General features: G+C 39.7%; 1 long non-coding RNA gene across 2 annotated transcripts; it reads right to left on the minus strand.

Annotated features, from left to right (window-relative positions):
• Window positions 1–2569: 2569 nt before the first annotated feature.
• LOC131080987 (uncharacterized) lies at window positions 2570–14535 on the minus strand. Of its 2 annotated transcripts, XR_009114234.1 has the most exons (4): window positions 13629–14535; window positions 10039–10122; window positions 5698–5916; window positions 2570–3771 (listed from the first exon to the last, which is right to left on the minus strand). It is a non-coding gene; the product is annotated as an uncharacterized LOC131080987 (long non-coding RNA). The 2 variants fall into 2 exon arrangements; XR_009114233.1 differs by lacking the exon at window positions 10039–10122.
• Window positions 14536–14542: the final 7 nt, after the last annotated feature.

Below are 14542 nucleotides of genomic sequence, written 5' to 3' on the forward strand. Positions count from 1 at the left end.
GGCTTTTCTGGGGATTAAAAATAGGTAGTGGGGCTTTCCAGTAGTAATCATGAAACTGCTGAACTTTCTGTGATTTCAGCTGGATTTTCTATCCCAGCTCAGACAGGGACACACATAGGCAAGAGCCACATCACTGAGCTGGATTTCTCCTGCTGTGGCAGAGGCACACAGGAAAGGGAGCAGGACACGGAGGTCTGAGCACCCTGCAGCATGACAGTCTGGCCTTCCAGTTCCCCCTCAAATCCTTCCAGTGTGTCAGCCTGAGCTGTCATGTAATTACTCTTAATGCGCTGATTTATATAAGGTGTGGGCCAAGCTGTTTAACATGAGTTTTTTGGAAACAGGTGCTTGTGGCTTAAGCCACAAATCTCAGATTGTGTGCAGCAAGGTATATTTGGCAGGTGCTTCATGTGTAAAGAATTCGGGCACAGCCAATATTTAAATTGGCCACAAGCGTCTTCATTTTGTGACTTCCAGTTGCAGAGAGATCTTCACACCAGAGGATCTTTTACGTATGGGCTGGGATGGTTCTTGTGAACCAAAAAGATCTCTTTGTGTTGTAAATTTCTGTAGATTTTACTTGTCCTCTAAATCAATTTTCTTGGCATTAGAAGCAGCTTCATGGTTAATTAAATTTTCTTTCATGCTTGGAAATAATTTTGTAACCCCCAGCCGAGTTAAGATGCAGGAGAAAGTTGGATACAGGCAAAGTGAAGCAATCCTAGTGTTTTTGCCTGCGTGTCTGTGTTTTAAGTCTCACCATGAAGTGCAAACTGACATTGTTTTCTGAAAGGCTTGCAAAGTGCAACTAACAGCAGTGAGATGCTTTTTCTACCATATGTAGTCATGGAAAATCAGCACAAGACCTTAACTCGGGTTAAGAGAAGAATAAGTAACCTAAGTAATAAGTAACATAAGTAACAGGTTGTCTGAGGAAGCCTAGGAACTAAAAGTGACTTCATGTTATCATGCAAAGCAACTTTGGTGCTGTGAAAGCCTGCCATAATTTTTTTCTGTTATCTTCCTATACCTTCAGAATTTGTTTTTTCCTACTGAATGGGATTTTTTTTACTCTATTTAGCAAGAGGGGAAAATAAATCTGAAAATGGTCTGTTTGCAAATCCTCAAACACTTCTTCCTAAGTATCTATCAAAAAAGTAAACATTTGACCTAATTTTTAAATAGTTTCAAAAACTTGGCTAAATGCCAGTAATTCTTGCTTTGTATTCACTATATGGAAATGTCATACAGATCATGTGTGTTGGTTTCAATGGTGGTTTTTGTATTTATCTATCTTTGCTCTTATATGTCAACTTTGTTAGTACTGCAGAAGCACTCTTGAAAAAACTGGCTGTACAGAGAAGATGCATAGAAGGCAAAGGATGGAAGATCATCCAGGGTCTACTGGAAGAAGTAGACACCAATTTATTTTACTATTTCACACAGAGTGATTATTTATTTGTAATTTTAGTTTAGCTGAAAAAAACTTCTTCCAATGCATAGTGTAGTCTAAAGTGACATTAATTTTTGCTCTCTAATTGTAATCTTACTGTCAGTTTGCCAGAGCTGTGCTTTAAGGGTGGAGGAAATATCTTCTTCAGAAAATATGAAATAGCAGTGATATGCTGCAATACATGTCTTACACTGTGCTGCCTTATGACTTTTGAATGGACACTGTTTGCACACAGCTGTATCAGGGCTTGCATTTTCACTTCAGATCTTCACAGGGATCACATGAAAATTGAAGCAAATCTTCTGGGCTTGAGCCAATGCAAATAGTTGTTTCAGTAAGGATTTTTACTTCATCATGTCAGTGAGATATTTACACTATTTATGAAAGCCTCCAGTAATGGGCTGTCTACAACTCCCTTGGCTTACAGGTTTCTCTCCAGCAATTTGAAAATTGCTGTGAATGTTTCCTTTGTGTTGACATCAAGATTCTGATGGAACTTCTTTGAGGTTGCAGCTTTCTTTAACTTATAAAAATGCTCCAAAATTTTCAGCACTGTTGAATGGGGTTTTTTAGCAGTAGTAAAAAGTAGTGTTAAGAAAATTAAAAAGTAATATTTAAAAAATTTATAGAAACCAGCATATATGTAGGTTCGGAGATTTACTGTGTAAATCCTTTAAAGGTGTCTTGCCTTTAAAAGCTGGAGTTTGAGTTTTTTTCCCTTAGAGTTTCATGTACAATGAATTACCTACTGATAGTCAACTGCAGTTTGCCTCATGGAAGTCCATTTGTCTCTCCCACAAGCTGGGGTTTTTTCAAACACTCAAGCAGCAGTTTTGCAATTGATAGAACTTGCAACTAGAACCTTGCAGTGTTTGTTGTGCTTGGGCTAGAATAAGAATCTGTCCACTTCTGACAGGTGAGTAACACCTGAGTTCTGTGTTACAAAATGAAATCATTAGAGATTTAATTATTAACATGATATATTCTTGGTCAGCAAAATTCAGTCATGGTATATTCAAATGCTAATTAAAAAGTATTACAAACAATGAAAAGAAAATCTTTGTCTTTTGCTTCTTTATTAAATGAAATTCATTTTGAAGCAGCAGCATCTTGGCTTTTCCAGCTGATGGAAATGCAGAAATGCAGAATACCTTCCCAGCTTTAGATTACTTCTTCTTTATCACATGCAAAGGGAGACCAAACACAGAAATTTAAAGCTATTCAAGGGGCAGTTAAATGCTTTACTCTCAAATCTTACCATTTGTGAAAATGAGAAGGAATGTGCAGAACTGGTGATTTCTAAGTTATCCTGGCCTCAGCTTCTGCACTGGAAGTTTGTTTGGCTCCACTGTGTGGTGTGTGACACACCCCTGCTGGTATCTCAGAGCTTTTGGAATGTTACTATCTTTTCTCAATGTTTTGTACATATACATTATCCTTTTATGAATTTCCTTTGCTGCCCTGTTGAATTGTGAAGGAACACATTTTGGTTTTTCTCACACTTTTACTGCTGTGTTATCCATGAAGTATTTTGCTGAGGAGAGCTGAGCTATGAGTTTTAGGGATGGGGGTTATAATAGGCACTTTTCCATTATAAGTTTTTCTTGTGTGATTTTTTTTTTTTAATTTCAGAGATTTCCTTTTCTATGGTACACCAGGGACTAGAGAGACACTGGCACCAGACATTTGCTAATGAATGTAGCCAGGGTGAAGGCGGAGTAATCTTTTTTTATGAGAAATGTGTAAACTGCCTGAGTGAATGGGTAGGAGAATATGAATGACAATTTTTCTTTATTATTTGAGCAGGTATGATTGAAATGTGCCACATGTTCTGAGTTGTAACTAATTTTCTGTGCTGAAGAAGAAGTTTTTTCATGTTTTGTCAGGTCCTTCCACAGAAATGGGACTCTCAGTGTTTCCTTTTCCAGTGGGGTTTTGGAGGACTGCAAATCTTAGGATGTATTGGGAAATATTAATAACGCTAACAAGAAAATTTTGCAAAGCACCACCATCCCCCTCAAAAAACCCCCAAACTAACCAGTTCTACTACTCTTGTAACCATAATGTTTTTAATGTATTTCGCCTTTCATACAATGCTGTTTTCCTGATGTCAGTGTTCCTGTGTTTTCTTTGTAGGCCTGCCAGATGTGACCTTCAATTGTTTTCCTGGATGAGATCGATGCTCTTGCTCCTGTATGGTCCAGCAAACAAGACCAGGTTCATAGGTGGGACATGTCTTGTATCTGTATAGAAGGTGCTTGATCTTTGTGAAAAGAAGACCACAACCTATTTAACTTGATGTGACACTTTCATTGAACCTGAAAAGTAGTAATTCAGTGCTAGTGAATTTCAGATGATTTTTAAATGAGAATTAAAAACAATTCACTAGGCTTGAAATCAGCCCAGGGTCTGTGTTATCTGTATTTACTGTCTTAAAATGACTCTTTTGCAAATCAGTATCTCATCATTAAAACATTGTCCTTTTTGAGGGATCAATGGAAATGGTTGTGTGGAACTGAAGAAAATTTACTAAACCAGTGAATGCAAATCATATTTTTCTGTTAGCTCAGTTGTTGGAACACTTCTGGCAGTAATAGGTGGCTTTGCCTGTGGAAAGGTTGTGGCAGTCAGAGCCATCAGCAGACTGGAATCTGTAGATCCTGCTTTATGAAGACCTGGACACTTTGTGTGAGAATTCCACTTCAACTTGCCAAACAAAGAGGTCAGAATTTCAACTCAGCCTTAGTGCTTATGAGGCAAAGTCCATCTTTATAACAAACCCCTGTAACAAGACAGCATCACAGGGCAGTGCAAGTCTCCATCAGCAGTGTCCAGTTGGACACCAGAGAGCTCTCTGGAGACTGCATTTGCTGTGGAGGCCAAATCTGGTACTGGGTATGTGTGAGTAAGATGATTTCAACAGGTAATTATTGCTCTGATAATTTTTGGTTTCACTTTGACCTGTGATGAAAATAGGATGCTCCCAGACACCAAAATGTTTTAAAAAGAATGAGTTCATGAATTCATTATAAAGTATGGCTGTAGCATCTTGAAGGCAAAAAAAATGGTGTGCACACAAGAATTTCTTTTTGGTAACAAAAGCTTTGATCAAGGCTGGTGCTGGAGCAAATTAAGTGTGTTGGGATCTGATGTTCTTACTTGTACTTATTAACAGAGACTTGGACTAAGATGTAAAGCACACTGCAAGGCTTGGGAACCTTCTAGCTCATTAGCAACAGCTAAGCAAGAAAATGGGTATGTAGCAACCAAAAAGTTTTGAGATGGGGATGGTGTGTGGGGGACAGTGTGCAAAATTGGAACCCTAGTTTTGTGGGTTTTCTCTGGCTATCACTAATACTTTTTAGCACTTTTTGGAAAAAAAAAAAAAAAAGATAAAAGGCTTCTTGGATTGAAGGCCAGTAAAAGTACACTTCCATAAAGATCTGCACTCAACCCAGCTTTCCCACACCAGCACTCTGTGTCTCTTGGGACTCAGTGCCTGCTCCAGCGGGCAAGCCTGGAATAGCAAGGGTGGTCTGAGTCAGAGGGTGTCCCTGCAGCCTCCTCGTGGCACCAGTCACATCCTGTCATGTTCAGACAGCACATGAGAGGACACTAGAGTGAAACTAGCACTAGAAGCTGGAAATTAGATCAAGGTGCTGCTGTCCCTGGACAGGGGCAATTCCTGTCCTCCCTGTCCACGAGAAGAGACAGTGCATGGTGTTAAAAAGCCACTATGGAATGGTCCTGGAGTGACTGGGAGAGACTGAAGGCAACCAGGGAGACACAAGGTGACATAAGAGCTTCTCCAAGGATGTTGATTCCAACCCAGGGACCCTGTAATCCCATGCTACATCCCAACCTCCTGCCATCCCCCCCACATACACACCCCTTTGGGGACCATACCCTGGCAAGCTCATCCCAGCACCCTGTGCCTGCTGAGCCAGCATTCCTGAGACCCCCTCACTCAGCCAGCACTGTTCCACCACTGTGTCCCTGCCTCAGTCAGTAAAGGCTGGACTGATGCCAGAGGGCTGTGTGTTTCCTGGGTGTCCCCATGCACTGGCTATATGTCCCATGGTGTCAAGTCCAGTCAGAACATACCCATGTCTTGATGGGTTTGTGTGTCCTATGGAGCTGCATGTCAAAAACTAGCATGCATCTCCAGGGATGGAAGAACTGATGAATGAGAAATTAAGTGATTTTTTTATCCTCTGTCATTCTATAAAGTGACAAGATTTCACCTGCTGGTCATCTTTTTCTTTTCCTTTGCTCTTCTTTTGTTTCTTCCCCATGTTTGTGGTTTTGGCTCTTTTCCAGTTCTCTTCCATTTCCAATATGTTGCTTCCTGTGCTGATGCTGCTCCTTTTTCTTTCTCTTTTTCTTGCTGCCTTGACTCTCCAGGGCTGACACTGCTACTCTGCTTTCCAGATCAACTCTCCAAAGGCTGAGGCTACATTTATCTGCTCACACAAAATAAATTACATTAATTCAAACAGTCACCATTTCCCTGGGTTTTTCCTTCCCCAGTTTGGTCTGGGTTCTTTTTTTGCTTCCGCATATGCTTACACCAAAACTACTTTCAGCTGCTGCCATAACCTGATAACATGTGAAAGGTTCTGCTTGAAGGCAGGACAGCTGCTGCTCTGTGAGTGTAGAACACACCAGAAGGGTCAGTCTGCTTCCACCCCTTCTAGCCTATGATCTACCAGACCTACTGATGGATTTCAACTGGTGTATACTGGCCTCTACTGGTACCTGACACCCATTTTGAATGTTTATTGTCCAAATCTGTGTGCTCACTGACTACTGCACTGTGTGTTACTGAGAAGGACTCTGACTGATCAGAATACTGAGAATAGAAATGTTATAGAAGCTCAAGAGGAAGACTTCAGCATTTGTGTGTCTTTTATATCCCAAATCTGCAGATTTCTCACTGAAAAGGTCCCTTTGTCTTTTCAGCAGAGAGAGATGTTCCTTGGATTGAAGGAAACACTGTTCCAATACCAGTCAATGATTAGAATCACTGTTGATTAATTAGTTTTTATCCAAACTAAGGAGGTTTTGGGGGTTACAATCCACTATAAATGCCCATCTATAATTAATGGGTGAATATGATCTGGAATTGAGAGCATGGAGTTCAATAGTGCCAGGAGTTTCTGCTACACAGCAATACTGTCTGGTTTGGGGATTTCACTGGTGTACTCTTTGAAGATGTTGAGCTGGCTGGGTTTAATGTTTCAACAAGTCTCTTTTCCACTCTCTAGAACAGTGAAGAGTCACCAATCTCTAGGTTAATGAATAAACCACATTTCAAACACTCCAAATTAAACTAAACACTGACATTTTTGAAGGCCAAATCTCTCTCTGTAGCCACACCACCAGAAGAAGGAGGAGGCAACAATTTTCCTTCTGCAGATGGTCACTAGATGAACTAACAAAGTAGGTCAGACTAGAAAAAATAATTTTTTGACAGCTAGAAATGAATTTTCCTTGCTGTTACTGTTGTTGGCCTGAACCTGCAGGTTCAATTGCAGGACAATATTGTATGCTCACAACACCTCACCAGGTTGTTGTTAGGGGATCCTTGGAAAATCATACAGAGACAACTGACAGTGGCCTCTCTGCCTCACCTCTGCAGCTCAAACACTTTCTCATCTACTGCCCTTTAAATGGAGGCTTTTTGGATTTCTAACCCTCCCCTGCCTGTCTTCAGAACACCTTTGCTTAAAGAAATGGTGCAAGTCCAATGGGTTAATATTTTCTATCACAATTACCTCTGCCACTGACTTCTCTCTGGGTGAAATTACTGGCTAGGAGAGAAGTCAGGAATTCAGGCCAGTAAATGGTATAAAATGGTTCATCAAGAGGAGACTACTGTGAGAGGATGGGAGATGGGATGTATTTATTACTTGCTAAAACTGCAGGCATTTAAAAATTGAATTTATCATTCATTTTACTTGCATTAAGTTTACAGTCCTGGAAAAGTGTCATTGTCATAGAGGTCACAGGTAGGGCTGGCTCCTATGCCTCAAAGACTCTAGGAATTCACCATCTCTCTCAATGATGTTAGGACCATTTATTCAGCCATCTACATATTTTGGGGGGAAAAAACCCATCAGAACCCAGAACTATGAAAATAAAAAGTCCTTTTTCTGAGTTGGTAACTACAAGTCTGACACAGTAGGCTCCAGCAGGGACCAGCAACTGAAGGGGCCTGGATCTGACCTAAGCAGAAAATGTAAAGCAACTTCTCAGGTAATGTATTTGATACAGCAAAAGACTGGAAATAAAAACCATCACTCCAAGCAGAAAGTTCACGGTAGAACTGTAGTAACATTATTATTTCAGCCAACAGAAACATTCAGTCTTCTTTTCTGTTAATCAGTTACCAGACAATGAAATTGTGTACACAAATAACTCCTATGCTTATATGAAATACATTAATAATGTTTAAATGATCATATATCCAACTGTAAGAAACTTGTAAGTAAATACTGCTAAATTCCTTTTCCCTGAATTAGGAGAAAGTGAGAAAAATATGTATTTTTGAGAGGAAATCTTTTCAACTGCTGTTTAATACTTCATGCAGCTCAATGGACATGGGATGGGTTTTAATTATCAATTCCTCCAGACAACTGCAGTCATATAAAGGTGTCCCAGAGACAAGCACTGACCCATTTTTCTGGCCATAGGTGTGCACTGTCTCACACACACTGAACACCACAATTCTTGCAGCATGCAAGGCTCTCAAGACATCACAGCACATGCGTTATTCTCTAAATATCACCATTTATACAGTATAGTTTCACGTAAGAGCACCAACTCTAGTCATTAAACAACTAGCTTTTAGTAAAAAAAAAAATAATAATTTTAGATGCAAAGAGCATCTAAAAGAATATTTCCATGAAGTAAATACTGTGAAACAAACATGGGACTTTTGCTACTCTTGTGATTTTTGCCTAGTAAGTAGACCCTACAAGGTAAAACAAAGCATACAGAATGAGCTAAAACTAAACACAAAAACCAAACAGAAGCTTCTGTGTTTCTAAGTAATCAAAAAGCAGCTACTGTGAAAGAAAGGACAAAGTTAGCAGTTCAGGTAAGTAAAGAAAGCATAAATAACTCAAACCTTTCTTTGCATGCAGCTATTTGAAAACTTTGAAAAGACCACAGCATGCCAAGAGCAATGTGTGTGACTTGAAGGTCCTTTTGTTTTGGTTTCCTGTTTTATTTTTCTGATGTTTTGTTTTCCCTTCAAGTGCATTGGCTTCCTAATATAAGGGTTTGATTTGTTTGCTATTAATGCAAGAAATTGTATCAATTCAGTTTAAAATCAGAGGCCAAAATTGCTTTCAGGAACAAGTCAAGGTAGTCTGTTTGCAAAGGGAAACCACCAAAAAACCCTAAAATTCCTGTTTAACAAGTCCAAAAAGATACACTGTTCTGCATGTCTGAGGCCAATTGTTTCCAATTACTTTATTTCTAGGATGTATGTCTAAAGGGGAGATTCTGAACTTCAATTGAACAGAACTGTCACTGTGTTTCCATTATGCCTTAGCCAAGTGCAGAAAAATAATCCATCAAAGCATTATGTGTAATCAAACAATGTGGATTTTATCATTATTACTCTGTCCCATCCTTCACCATGATTTTACAGAGTCTGCTGATAACAGAGAGCCAGACATGTGCCAAGACCCTGACTCAGCTGTCAGATCTTGTCAGACATCAACACCATTTCTGTTGGGTTGCCAAATTTCCTGAAAGGCATTTAAGACTTAGTAAGAAGAACATCATTATGGTATAGGAGGAGATGAGTGTCTGACATGGGGAAGTTGGTGAGTTCATTGAAAAGAAGCACCTGGAAAACGTGAGCAAAATCACCATGGGGCAAAAAGAAAGGTAGAAGATGGACATGCTTTTCTCTAGAGTGAACCAGTACAAATATTTCATGTTACTGTTTCTGCTAGAAATGCAGATTTAAACTGAAAGACTGCAGGTTAACTCTGGCCCTGAATGAGTCTTCATAGGACAAAGGAGAGATGCCAGTCAGAGGCTGAGGAAAAGAAAGTAAATAAACGAGGGAGGGAAAAAGGCAGAAGATATATCTGTGCTTTGATGCGGGTGGCATGAGAAGGAAGAAGGAACAGAAGAATTGCTTTCAAAGATTTTTCTGTTATTTTATACGGTTCAATGAGGTTTCTATCCCAGGAAAATCAGAAGGGCATAACTCCAGCAAATTTTTGTGCAAGTATGACCAAGTTTAGTTCTCATCTGAAAGCCCAGATAACAGTCACATTCACAACGAAATTATTACATTTTTTCCCTCTTTTCCCTTAGATATACCTTACCTTGCCTATACCAAAGTTAGGTACCCACTCCCATGATGGAATTATCCAGGGAAGAAATTCTAGAAGACTATTTTCTGCACAACAGGCAGTACTGCAGCATATTATGAACACAAATGGATGGCAACTGCATGTGAGAAATAAAAGCTGACTGCAGTGCATGCTCAAATGCATGTAAAAACAATTTAATCACCAACCCCTCCACTTCCTGCACACCCCATCACAAGTTTCTCTCACCTCAGGTGTCAAATCCAACCTGGGGCCCTCAGGCATGAAGGGAAGTGACAGAGAGTGATGATGCTCAACAGATTCCTAAAACACCTGTGTGAGGTATCAGCACTATCAGGATAAATCAAACTATTTTATAGTACCTGTAATAAACACTCAGTCTTTTTTTTCATCAATCTTAGACAGCATCCAGTGAAACACTGTATGTTGCCAGGAGGATAATTCCTTGGAAAAGAAGCAAGAATATAGTTCCCTTCTCCCAACTCAGTAGGCTGGGTACCCTGAGGGCTGCTGGTCTTACTGTTAAAGACTGTGGCATTAAGTACCTCTGCTTTTTCCTCACCACATGCTATAGATGGGCTTTTGGAGGCTGGTCACTGAACTAATTTTGAAATTAAAGGTTTTTTTTGTTTTGTTTTTTTTTTTTCATGAAACACTAAGTCTTTATGAAAGGCTTTGCCACAATAATTTTCAATGGCTATTGAGCCCAAACTGTCCACAAGAAAAGAGTTCGGGAAGGGAGCTTTAGCTGTGAAAGCTGTTTTTTTGGTTTTTTTGGGTTCTTTTTCCTGAGAGCTACTGCTTGGTGTAGAAATGGTTCGTTACCTGCTATTAGTTGAGTCAGGAGAATTACAGAGTAAACTTGCCTCAATGACTGAGAATTTCCTTCTTAGCTTAATTTCAGTGGCTCAGATAACTGTTCTTCCTTCTTTTCCCAGGAACGTTCAGTTTGCATCCCCCCAGAATATTCATGTGAAAGAACATTAAAATGTCAAAGACAACTGAAAAATGGGTCAAAATGGAAAGAAAGTGATCTTTGTGGTTAAGTCTCCTTCCAGAAACAAGAGTATCACATCTCCTAAACAGTCACACCTAAGCAAGGAGAGGGAAATGTCAGATTGTCAAAGAGCTCAAACTTCTGAAGATGCAGGTTCAAATAGCAAGCGAAAGTCAAATTGGATCTTTAGCTTCTTTTTTCTTCCCAAGGACAGTTACAGTATTTATTAGGTTTTAGCTTTCTTTAATCCATTGTTACTCTCCCAAATCAGCAGTTTCTTGCATAATCCTGCTGCCCCTCTAGTTATGCTGGCCAAACTAATGTTTTTCAGCAGCTGCTGCTTTTTTTGATTCTGCAGTTTGGTTTTCAAACAGTACCTAATTGAAAAATAATCTCTTGGCCTTCATTTCTATGAATAGCTTCCCAGTAATGAACAGTGTAAGGTAAAAAAGCTGTACTTCAAGCAGTGTGGACCCAGGGTAACATGTGAAATAGAATAATTATGTCCTAAAGTTTGCAATGCAAGATGATTTCCTAACCTAAATTACTTGGAGTTCTACTGTACAGTGCTGTAATGGCAACATGACATTTTTCACTAGTGGTTTTTGGGTTTTTTGTATCCAAGTTTCTCATTTTTATGAAGCTGTGACTTTTGCCAGAAAGTAAAAGTCAAGCGTTTCCTAGTGAAAAAATGGTGACAGTTCTCTGTTTTTGCAGAGACACACCTATTCCAGGTATGGAATACTTAATTGATACTCTATTCCAAAGAAAGAGAAATCCTGACTTAAGACATTTGTGTCACTGCAGATTTGCAGGTACACCCTATGGCTCATGCAAGATATTCTCAGGTAGAAAGAGAATCACAAGTATGTGATGGGAAAGCAAAGAAAATTTACACATGGGGACCATTTTTTGGTTACCCTGAGCTCAGAGTAAGTCTGATTTCAATTTTGTTAGTAACAAAGTGGGACATTTTTTGATACTCATACAGTTGCAAATTCACTTGGTTGTTAACTGATGCCAATTCAAACAATTATAGGAGGGATATTTAGCTTGTGAAATAATTCAACCTGTAATGGACTGACTTGTTTCCAAAGTTGGTGTGGACTGTTCCTCTTGCTTTTAGTGATCTACATTTTAGGAGACTGGTTTCTCTTCCTAATTTTTAATGTAAAAGGGCTTTTTACATTTTAAAATAGCCTCCTAGTAATGTTGGCTATTAATGTCTTAGCAGTTTTTTGATGGATTGGGGTGGGGTTGTTTTGGTTTGCTGTTTGCATGTTTTTATGTATATGAACCAGGAAAGGACTGATTTCAGCAGTGATGACTTTAAACCTGAAGTTCAGTGACCAGAATTTCATCCTGGACAAAATACTAGTACTTGCTTTGCTCAATTTCTTTGAAAATCCCATGTTAGACTTGAGCATACATAGAGTTGCAGTATTATAAGGTAACTCCAGTACCCTGTAGGAAAGAAGCCACCCTGGGCTACAGTTGGGGAAAGGGTCAAGAACAGGCCTAGCTACAGCTCTGCATAGAGTGGAGAAGGCTGGAGAACGACCTGCCTTCAGAGGATATTGCTATGAGGAAAATTTGGGAAATTGCTACGTTGAAGAGCTGGAGGATGGTCAAGGCAGAGGAGGCTGCTGTTTACCTGCCATGATGAGAAAGGAAATATTACAGAACCACAGAACCATTTAAGTTGGAAAAGACCTCTGAGATTGAGCCAAACCTTTGACTGATCTCCACCTTGCAAACTAAACCACAGCACTGAGTACCACATCCAGTCATTTCTTGAACGCTCCAGGGATGGTGACACCTCCACTTCCCTGGGCAGGCAGCCTGTTCCAACGTTTAACAACCCTTTCCACAAAGAAATTCCTCCTGATGTCCAGCCTAAACCTCCCCTGGCACAGCTTGAGGCCGTGCCCTCTTATCTTGTTGCTAGTTGCCTGGGAGAAGACTTTACAGGACAGTGATTCCTTTTGAGAGGACAGACAGGTCTGCCTCAACTGGCCTGACTCAGCACATTTGGAACAAAACATGACCAAGTGCAGAAAGAGGCATTTGTAATGCTTGCTCCAGATCACAAAATAAACAAAGGGAATGTGCAGCTGGCCTGGTAGCAGCAACAGAGCCTAAGCCTTTGCTCTTCATTTGGCACAAAGAGTCGCAATGCCTGCATAGGAATTAAACATTTTCTTTTCACCAGACCTCTTTGCCACATTCAGAAACACCAGTGATATGATACTGCAGCTGATCTGACAAGTGGACAGAACCTGTAAAGGTTTTGCATTAAGAGAACAGCCAGTATGCTCCCAATCCATTACATACTGATTCTTTTTGCTTTATATCACCTTGATTATTCCACCTCTAGTAATACAGAAAGCAGGATCCTGAGCTGAACAAATTCAAAGAGAAATGTCTTACTCAGGAATAAAAAACTGCAGATTAACCAAGATCTGTATCACAAACCAACTTAAAACATGTAAAGCAAAATCACCAAATGAAGAACTTTATGTCAGGTTCCTATTCCTAACATTTTCACCATGCTGACAGTTTGTGATAGAAAAAGTCACAAATCTTGTTCTCAGAAATTCATTATGTAACATATTACACAAAAATACAGGATGTTGTTATACAGCCAAGCATCTGGGGTGATTTGCCCTGATTTAAGAAATAAAATCTCTAGGAAAAGCAGCTATTTACTAGAACTAGGATGAAGGCAGAACAAATGACCGGATTTGTGCAATTTAATCATTCTGAATGTTAGGAAGCATTCTTTTACCGTAAAAAAAATCAAACAGAAATACTTACTTACCTTGATCCTAAGAGATGCTGAGTACAAAGTTACTCGTAATTTCCCACAAAAAAGCTCAGACCAGTATCTTCAGAGAGAGAGAGAGGACTAAAATTACCTGAAACATTCAGGAATGTTTTCACAGTACCAAAGAAAAGGAATTCAGGGAAGCCACAGAGGAGTATGTCCTGAGAGATGTGTTGAACACTGAACAAAGGGGCAGTCAAACCCACATTGCAATGACAGCTGTGGGCAACAACAGACACGAGGCCAGGAGGAAGACACAGCCAAACCAAGAGCAGAGTGAAAGCACCAGAGATAAAAGATGTATTTTGTTTTATCCATGCTGATCCATACATATTAACGTATGGGCTCTCTTCCTTGGATGCAAAGCTATCCTCCCACTACCTACAGTCACTTCAATGCTCCATCTCAACACACAGTTAAATAATTTCTGCTAAAGCTTTTCCTGACAGTTTTCTTGCTCATTCTTCCAACTTTGAAGCATCACCATTGCTTGCAGGAAGCCTGCTCCTTGCACTAAAAAGAACTACTTAGCTGATTTATAGGGCATTTACTGTAACTGCTTTTGGGAACAAACACAGCAGTCTTTTTTCTATTTCCTTTCCTCGGCAAAGAATCAGAACTGTCAGAAGTATCCATTAGCACAGTATTTCTCCAAGAATTCTGTCATACTGCTGTTATTACAGGAAAGACAAGAAAAGCAATCTCAGACAAGGACATATGACTTGGCAGACAAGTGAAAAAGAGATATCAGCCTAATATTCCAAGAAGAAACTTAGCTACTGCCAGCAAGCTGACAGCTACAGTTCATGTGCATCTGCTGTTTCTCTGGAACAGCATTTTGCAGAAGTGTGAAGTCAGACACTTTGCAATTCTAGCAAGTTAAGACATTAAAGAAAAAAACTCAGCAA

Source organism: Melospiza georgiana, chromosome 1, assembly GCF_028018845.1.
Source record: "Melospiza georgiana isolate bMelGeo1 chromosome 1, bMelGeo1.pri, whole genome shotgun sequence".
In the NCBI taxonomy this organism is placed as follows: domain Eukaryota; kingdom Metazoa; phylum Chordata; class Aves; order Passeriformes; family Passerellidae; genus Melospiza; species Melospiza georgiana.